This window comes from Callorhinus ursinus, unplaced genomic scaffold (genome assembly GCF_003265705.2).
Source record: "Callorhinus ursinus isolate GAN/ISIS: 27379988/994484 unplaced genomic scaffold, GSC_fseal_2.0 scaffold12, whole genome shotgun sequence".
In the NCBI taxonomy this organism is placed as follows: domain Eukaryota; kingdom Metazoa; phylum Chordata; class Mammalia; order Carnivora; family Otariidae; genus Callorhinus; species Callorhinus ursinus.
The window spans coordinates 77,568,367-77,576,791 of NW_027397074.1; the positions used below are offsets into that span (position 1 = coordinate 77,568,367).

General features: G+C 44.6%; 1 long non-coding RNA gene across 1 annotated transcript in view; it reads left to right on the forward strand.

Annotated features, from left to right (window-relative positions):
- The window catches only part of LOC141373917 (uncharacterized), an 8,689-nt gene extending 3,134 nt beyond the window's left edge, over window positions 1-5,555 (forward strand). Inside the window, exons 2-3 of the long non-coding RNA XR_012380372.1 lie at window positions 1,891-2,084; window positions 4,808-5,555. This is a non-coding gene — a long non-coding RNA (uncharacterized lncRNA). The remainder of the gene's footprint in view (window positions 1-1,890; window positions 2,085-4,807) is intronic.
- The last annotated feature ends 2,870 nt before the right edge of the window (window positions 5,556-8,425 follow it).

Genomic DNA, 8,425 nt, shown 5'->3' on the forward strand with positions numbered 1-8,425 from the left:
ACACACACACACACACACACACACACACACACACACACACACACACATGTTCCCCGATTGGTTCTGTTTTTCTGGAGAACTCTAATAGAGATGCCTTAGGTCACTGGGCTTATTTCTTTCCCAGGACACTGGTTGAAAAATTAAGGTGAACAGATTAAGAACAGTTCACTCATGTGACATCAGGAACCCCATAATATGTCCCTCTATAATGACGCTAAATTGGGTCAGCTGATCACAGATCTTTATAAAGTATTTTTCTCCCTCATGATTAGCAAGTGATTCTGTGGGGTTAGGCACCATGCAATTATCCTGTTTCTCAACTAGTTTTCACCGAATGATTTTGGTACTCGTTGAGGATCCCTGACTAATCAATTATTTCATTGGTTGCCCTCCCAACAATTTAAACTTGAGAAAGTTTGCCCCTCAAAAGGCTACAGCTTAATCTCCTATGATTAATGTATGGAGCAGGACGGGACCCTTAGAAGGCTTTCTCTTTCCTATGAACCTCTGAGCACTGCTTAGTCTGTGCAGACCAGGCCTGGCTGGTTGATTTCCGGGTGCCTGGAAAGTAAACACTAGAACATTTTGTATCATTGGTTGTGGTGCCTGAAAATAAGAATCAGAACCATTTGTGGGAGTGGAGAGAGGGGGAGTGGAAGTGCCCCGGTGCATATCTGAATTAAGAGCAGGCTAAGCTGAAGAAAGCACCTGATGTTGAGGTGAAGATTCCAGCAGAAATGAGGGACTCGGGGAAGGTGAGATGTGGAAGCCCCCCGTCAGAGAACTGACGGGACGCTGAGCATCTGCTGAGATTCAATGGAAATGTATTTTGAGGTGGGGCTTCTCTGTTCTAGCAAGTGCTGGTCGGAAGAGAGTGGGGGCAGGGAGAAGGGGAGGTATGGTGGGCCAGGTCGATTCAAAGGAGTGGGAAGACATGGCAGAGGATGCAGCCCCCAGGCTGGGGACAGATGGAGCTCACACCACACATCACCCAAGCAGAGGAGGCTTAAGGTCAGGAGCCAGGGAAGACCTACAGTTCATGCACCAGCAAGGAGGGACTTGGCAGGAACAGCAGAGAGCCGGCGGAGGTGACCACAGAGCTAAGCACGGCAGAAGGAGGGAAAGAGGGCAGTTCCTGAAGGAATTCTAGGAAGGTGGGGTGGCCAGAGAAGAAGCATGGCTTCTGCGTACAGGCCAGGAGGGAATCGGCGGTTCCAGGAGCCCACAGGAGGACCAGAGATGCGGGCACCACTGTCCCACCTCTCCCCCGCAGCCTACACCCACGCCGGTTGCCGCAGGTACCCCAGGAATTGCATCCGTGGGGCCTGAGCGAACCGAGGGCAGCAGAGCCTGGCTCTGCTCTGCCGGGAACGCGGCTCTACCCCCTGCCCGTCACTGTGGCCATTTCCCTGCCCCTCCCCCATTACCTTAACAGTTCGGCGCCTGGAAGATATTAGTGTCATTGGCAAACCTGGAGAGCTCATTGTGCACTTCCTCTTCAATGTGATTTGTAAAAAAAAAAAAAAACCAAAAAAACCCACCAAAAAACTGTTAAATGAGATCAGTTCCAGCGCTTTCCCTAGGGGTCCATGTAAAGTCTACAGAGAAGTGTCCATTTATCACTACCCTGGGGTTTCCTGTTTTGAACCTGACCTGTTCTTGGCAGACGCTCCACCCTGGTTTCATCCCATTGAAAAACCTAGACAGACTTTAACCCTTTCTTTCCCCCTTGTCCTTCGCTGGCCCCTGCCCTGCTCCTTCTGAGCTGCAGGCCCCGGGGCAGGACTCAGGCCTCTGGAAACCCACAGGGCAGGAGAGGCAGCTAAGTACGCCCCATGCTGCTCATACCCCCTGTGGTCTGTGCCCTACGCTCGCCCCTTTCTTTCCTAGGAGCAGAGTCGGGGTGCAGAGGTAACACAGGCCCATCTAGACAGAACTTGCCTGGCGATCTCAGGGACAGAGCCATCCTCGGTGTGGGGTACGGCTTACAAAGAGCGGACAGATCCAGTTCGAAAGCAGACAGCTGGGCTGGCCTGGACTGCTGAGGAAAACAATGGAGAAGAAGTGGTCATGAAATGGAGAAGGTAAATAATGGCGCTCTAGCTATGACTGCCCCAAGAAAACCAGCGAGGGGTCAGAGGTTCACTTGTCTCTTCATTAAGGCGGTGCCTACCGATACTGGTTTGTCCCAAAGCCTCACTTCCCGGGAACTTCCTAGCTAAATCCTCCCTGCAAATGTCAGGACAACTGTGTGTCTGCCTAGCTTCTCCTAGCCCCAGACCCCCAACCCCCAGCCATAGAGTGTCGCATGTGACCCGGACTGTCAATCATGTGCCCCATCCCCCTGCCCTGGTGCCCAGAAGCCAAGAGAGACCGAATGCAACTAAGTGGTTGCAGGTAAAAAGCAGGTAGGGAAAGCCTGATGGTTGCCACCGCCCAATATTCATTTTTTTCTTATTCCTTAGTACCGGAAGTCCAATTTTTAACAATTGTGATGAAATTCACAGAACAAAATTCACCCCTTTAAACTGTACCTACCATTCGGTATTTAGTACACTCACAAGGGTGCACAACCATCACCACTATATCCCGTTGCAGAACATTTTCTTCGCCTGTAGGATTCATGTTACTCAGGGCGGCAAGGCTGCCAGCTACAAGACTTCCTTTCTCAACTCCCGCTGCAGGACGGGCGCTTTGTGATGAGATTTAGCCCGTGAAATATGAGCGCACGTGTAACGGGCCCCCAGGGAAGGGCCTTACGAGGAGGGGGTACCTTGTCCTCTCCTCTGTCTTTCTTCTGCTGCCTTAAACATCAGTTGTTCTTCCAAGGGCTTAATGGAGGAGTGGGCCTAGTTGGGGTTTTCGCCCTTGGTGTGGGCAGGACGGGGCTTAAGGGGACACGTCTGTTACCGCTAGCCACCAGTTCGATCAGATCCACCCGAGGCTGTGAAGCCCAACACGTGTGACTCTTTGGAGAGCCACCAATATAACAGGCTGCCGGCCCTGACCACAGTCCTCGGTTGTCCCCCGAGAGAACACTCTCGGGTGTATTCCCATTGCACTTGACTTTTCCGACATCATGTCTTGTCTGTGTCCAGGCAGCTGGAACTTGGACCACTGGAGCTCCCCTGACCCGTGGCTGTGCCCGGCTTCGACAGAAGCATTTGCCATGGATCGGCTCCCGTAATCCTCACAGTGACCCTAGGAGGTTAGAATCATCATTTCCTTTTTAGAGACTCGGAAACTGAGGCACAGAGCTCATTTATTTCGCAGCGTGGCATTTTGTCCCAAAACAGAACAGTGGACAAAAGGTCATACGGTAACATCCTTGCAAATCCTCCTTCCACTCTGGTCTTCCCCCCACCACCACGGTTACCATAGCTCCACACGCAGACTGGGGGGCTTAACAACAGAAATTTATTTAATTGGTCCCCTACTGGCTGTTTCTAAACTTTTGCTATTATAAACAGCACTGCAACAAATATCACCCTGTATATATAATTTTGTCCATACGTGTATCTGTTAGATGAATTACTAGAAGTGGGATTTCTGAGTCAAAGGGCACGTGCATTTGTAATTTGTTTTAAAGATCTATTTACTTAGGGGCGCCTGGGTGGCTCAGTTGGTTAAGTGGCTGCCTTCAGCTCAGGTCATGATCCCAGGGTCCTGGGATCGAGCCCTGCATCGGGTTCCCTGCTCAGCAGAGAGCCTGCTTCTCCCTCTCCCTCTGCCTGCCTCTCTGCCTACTTGGGCTCTCTATCTCTCTGTCAAATAAACAAATAAAATCTTAAAAAAAAATCTTTAAAACAAAAGATCTATTTATTTATTTTAGAGAGAACGCACACGAGTGGGAGGGGCAGAGGCAGAGGGAAAGGAACTCCAGCAGACTCCACGCTGAGTGAGGAGTGATGCACAGCTTGAACTCATGACCCTGAGACCACCACCTGAGCCGAAACCAAGAGTCGGAGGCTTACCCGACTGTGCTACCCAGGCGCCCCCCTGCATTTGTAATTTTGATGGCTACAGCTCGCCATAGAGATTGGGCCGATCTGCCCTCCCATCAACAGTGTTTGAGGCCACCTGTTTTGCTATAGCTTCGCCAACACACCAATGAACAGTATCAAACTCTGGCAAACTGATAAGCAAAAAAAAGAACTCCACTGTACTCTAACTTGTCATTTGTGTGTTTCCAGTTAGATTGAGCATCTTTTTACCTGTTCAGGAGCCATAACCCCAGGCTGGAGGACAGCCATGCCCTCGGGCCAGGCCTTGGGCTCAAGTACTCCATCCCTACCTCCAAAGTCAACAGAGCTGCATCTCAAGGCACCAAGTCAAATGCTGCTTTCCAAATGGCAGGACTGCCCGGGGTGATGGGCCAAAACCAGAATAGCATACTTTCTTGCTTTCTAGTTTTAGTATTTTTTTCTGGTGCTAAAATAACATACAATCCAGACAAAAAAGAATATGAAAGAAAATGTAGGGGCGCCTGGGTGGCTCAGTCAGTTAAGCGTCTGTCTTTGGCTCAGGTCATGATCTCAGGGTCCTAGGATGGAGCCCCGCTCAGTGGAGAATCTGCTTGTCCCTCTCCCACGGCCCCTCTCCCCAACTTGTGCACTCTCTCTCTCTCTCAAATAAATAAATAAAATCTTTAAAAAAAGAAAAAGAAAATGTAAATGACCATAATGGCTTGACCCAGAAATATAGGAGCAACATTTTTGTGTATTTTTCCCACCAGTTCATTTTTCTACATGTGTATTTGCTTTTCCTTTTGAAAACTGTATTTGTTTTTCATTTCACTCAAATACAGGTATATATTCTCACAAAAAAGCACGAGCCAGCTTACAAAAGGAAGAAATCTGACACAAGCTACCACACGAATGAACCTGGAGGACATTAAGCAAAATAAGCCCATCACAGAAAAGACATACACTGGACAATTTATTGATAAGAGGTACACAGAGTGGCCAAATTCAGAGACAAAGAAGAACAGTGGTTGCCAGGAGCTGTAGGGAGCGGGGACGGGGAGTTGCAGTTTAAAGGGTATGAGAATTTAAGATTTGCAAGATGGAAAAAGTTCTAAAGATGGTTGTACAACAATGTGAATGTGCTTAATACTACTCAACTGTACACTTAGAAATGGTTAAATTAGTAAATTTATGTTACATGTATTTTACCATGATTCACAAAAATTTTTGAATTTAAAAATAGATTTCCATTTTGCCCCTCCCCTGCAAAAGACAGTAAAGTCCCCACTTGATTCCATTATTAGTTGGTTATGTATGCTTCCAGAATTTTTCCTGTGCAGAGACATGCTTATGTGAACATATAAAAAATACACTGCTTTGTGGGTGACATAGGTGATGGGGACTAAGGAAGGCACTTGTCATGATGAGCACCAAGTGATGTATGGAAGTGCTGAATCACTATATTGTACATCTGACACTCGTAGAGCACTGTATGTTAACTAACTAGAATTAAAACATAAAGTCATACAGCCCCTACAAAAAAAATGAATATATATATATACACATATACATATATATCCGTGTGTGTGTGTGTGTGTGTGTGTGTGTGTGTGTGTGTATAGCTTCATTTTCTGTGGGTGTGGCTGCAATTTTAACATTAATGTTGTTGTTCTGGAACTTGTGTTTTTCACTAAATGAGGCGTCAGAGAGCTAATTAGTACATGGTACTTATAGTACACTTCAGCAGCACAGTATGAAACCAGACTTTTAATTTGTTCTGTTGTACTGCCATTTCCCTTTTATTGGACATTTATAGCATCGTCTTTTTTTTACCTTAGAAACAATAATCCAGGAACATCCTTAGGCATGCTTCCTTGAGCACATGTGCAAGTGTTTTCTCTGAGGATAAAGGTCAGGACGTGTGACTGCTGGGTTGACGGGTTTGGACATGTAAAATTTCACTAGATTCTGCCAAGTGACCTTTCCAAAAAGGCTGTGCCAATTTATACTTCACGAGGAGTGTTTGAGATTACCCACACTTCACCAGCACTTAATAATATATGCCTTTTTTTAGGTGTAATCGGTTTTTTTCCAATTTATTTTTAATAAATGCATGTAGAGTTTTATATATATATATGCATGTATGTGTATATGCATGTATATAAGTTTTTAATGAAAAACAGCAGTTCCCTGCCCTAAGCATTCTTACCACCAGAGGCAGCTACTGGCAAGCTTCTAACTATTTTTTCTGGCATTTAATCTCCATATTTAGGAATACTATGCTTCTACTATTTCTTAATTTATCATTTTTAGACATTCACGGACGTTGGTGCGTGAGTCCCTAAGTCTCCCACAGGTACACCCATCACTTCCCCTCCCCCATCGCCCCAACATAACCCTATGACACTTTGTGGGTGAATAGTCGTATTTACATTAGAATGACTATGATGAGCCAGGGAAGCATTATTTAGTTCCATTCCTGTGCAACCCTCCAGTATCCCTAAAGTCAATGATGGCTTCTTTTTTATTCACTTCGCCTTCTATTACCTATCATTAGTGTTCTCAAAAGCTTTCACATCCCTGCCAAGGGCCTTTCCGTAATACTTTCCATATGTTCAAGTACATCAGTTCCATTTCTTCTTCTTGGAGACTCTCGGGAGTCCTCCTGCACTCGGAGTTGGCTGGGCTCTGACCTAATGCTCTCCTATAGCCGGGGACTTCTCTTCACACCTTCCTGTGTTGGATACCTAGTCCCTGTTTTGAGGATCCCATCTCCTGCTCCCTTTCTGTCGCCCTCTTTTTTTTAATTTAATTTTATTTTTTAAGGTAATCTTTACACCCGATGTGGGGCTCGAACTCACAACCCTGAGATCAAGTGTCACACGCTTTAGCAACCACACCAGCCAGACTCCCCTCCACCCCCCTTTTTAATTTTACTCCTTCCTTCTGATGGCACATATTCTCTAGTAGTATCCTAATAAAAATCACTTGGGAGTATACTTGGAAAATGTGCTTCGGTGAAAAACTCTGTATTGTTTAGAGCACATCTTTTGGACTTATGTGATTTTGATAGTATGGGGGCTCTGTGCCTTTCACTGCCTTAGAGCTATTTTACAACTCTGAAAATTGTAGATAACTGATGGCAATGCAAAAATAATTCTTATCTATAAATATGCAAATAAATAATCCATGTCCCTCTCCCCACACCATACAAAAGGGCAGTTTCATACCTGTTTGTAAATTCATTTGAAAATTCCTTTATTCAAAAAAAAAAAAAGAAAAGAAAGAAAATTCCTTAATTCCATATAAATTTTATGTTCGTTGGCTTCTTTATACTGGTTGTAACATCTTATTGGTTCCCTCATTAATAAGGAGTTAAGTACAATATTTAACACACGTTCACTTTATATTTGTGAGAGTCATGATTTTACCTTTAAAAAAAAATCATCCTTTAACAGAAGTATTTTTTTCAAGTCACCAAAGTCTACCTTTGTTCTTTGTTCTACCTTTGTACTTGACTAATAGATTGACTGGGTATAAAACCACAGGTTAAAAATCTAGTGCCATTTTGATTCCTGTTTCTTTGTATATTTAACTAGTTCTTAACATTCCCCCAACCATGTTATTTTTTTTCCTTTATGAGATTCAGAAATGTCATGATAATATACTTCGGTGAAGGTGTTTTGCATTCATTTTGCCATGCACTGCAGCAGACCTTTATATCTAGAGGCACCTGTCCTACAGGCCTGGACATATTTTTATATTATTTCTTTGGTGATTTCCTCTCTTATTTGCCTCTCCTCTCTCTTGCTGGAATTCCTTATATTTGGATGCTGAATACCTACATTTGATCTTCTACTTCTCTTCCCCACCCCATTCTCACTGTTGTATTAATTTGTTCCCCTGTTTATTAATGACGTTAAGTAGCTTTCCATATTTAATTGGCCACTTAGCTTCTCAATTATTATTTTTCTATTAAATAGAATTTTGATGTAAAACAACTGAATATAGGGGCGCCTGGGCGGCTCAGTCATTGGGCGTCTGCCTTCGGCTCAGGTCGTGATCCCGGGGCCCTGGGATCGAGCCCCGCATCGGGCTCCCTGCTCCGCGGGAAGCCTGCTTCTCCCTCTCCCGCTCCCCCTGCTTGTGTTCCCGCTCTCACTGTGCCTCTCTCTGTCGAATAAATAAATAAAATCTTTAAATAAATAAATAAAACAACTGAATATAAACCAATGACTTGTCATTATATCATTGCATTTCAAAGGATGCCAACTCAGAGCAAGATTTATGTCACCTAGCTAAAAATGATGCCTTATTTGTCTTGCTAGCCACAGAATTCCCAACATTTTATACATGCTTGGGTATTTCATAGTTGCTAAATATACCTTTGTGGAATAAATCTTTAATTTATAGATTATGATTAAATCTTAATCTAGTTCTTTTTTTTTAGATTTTATTTA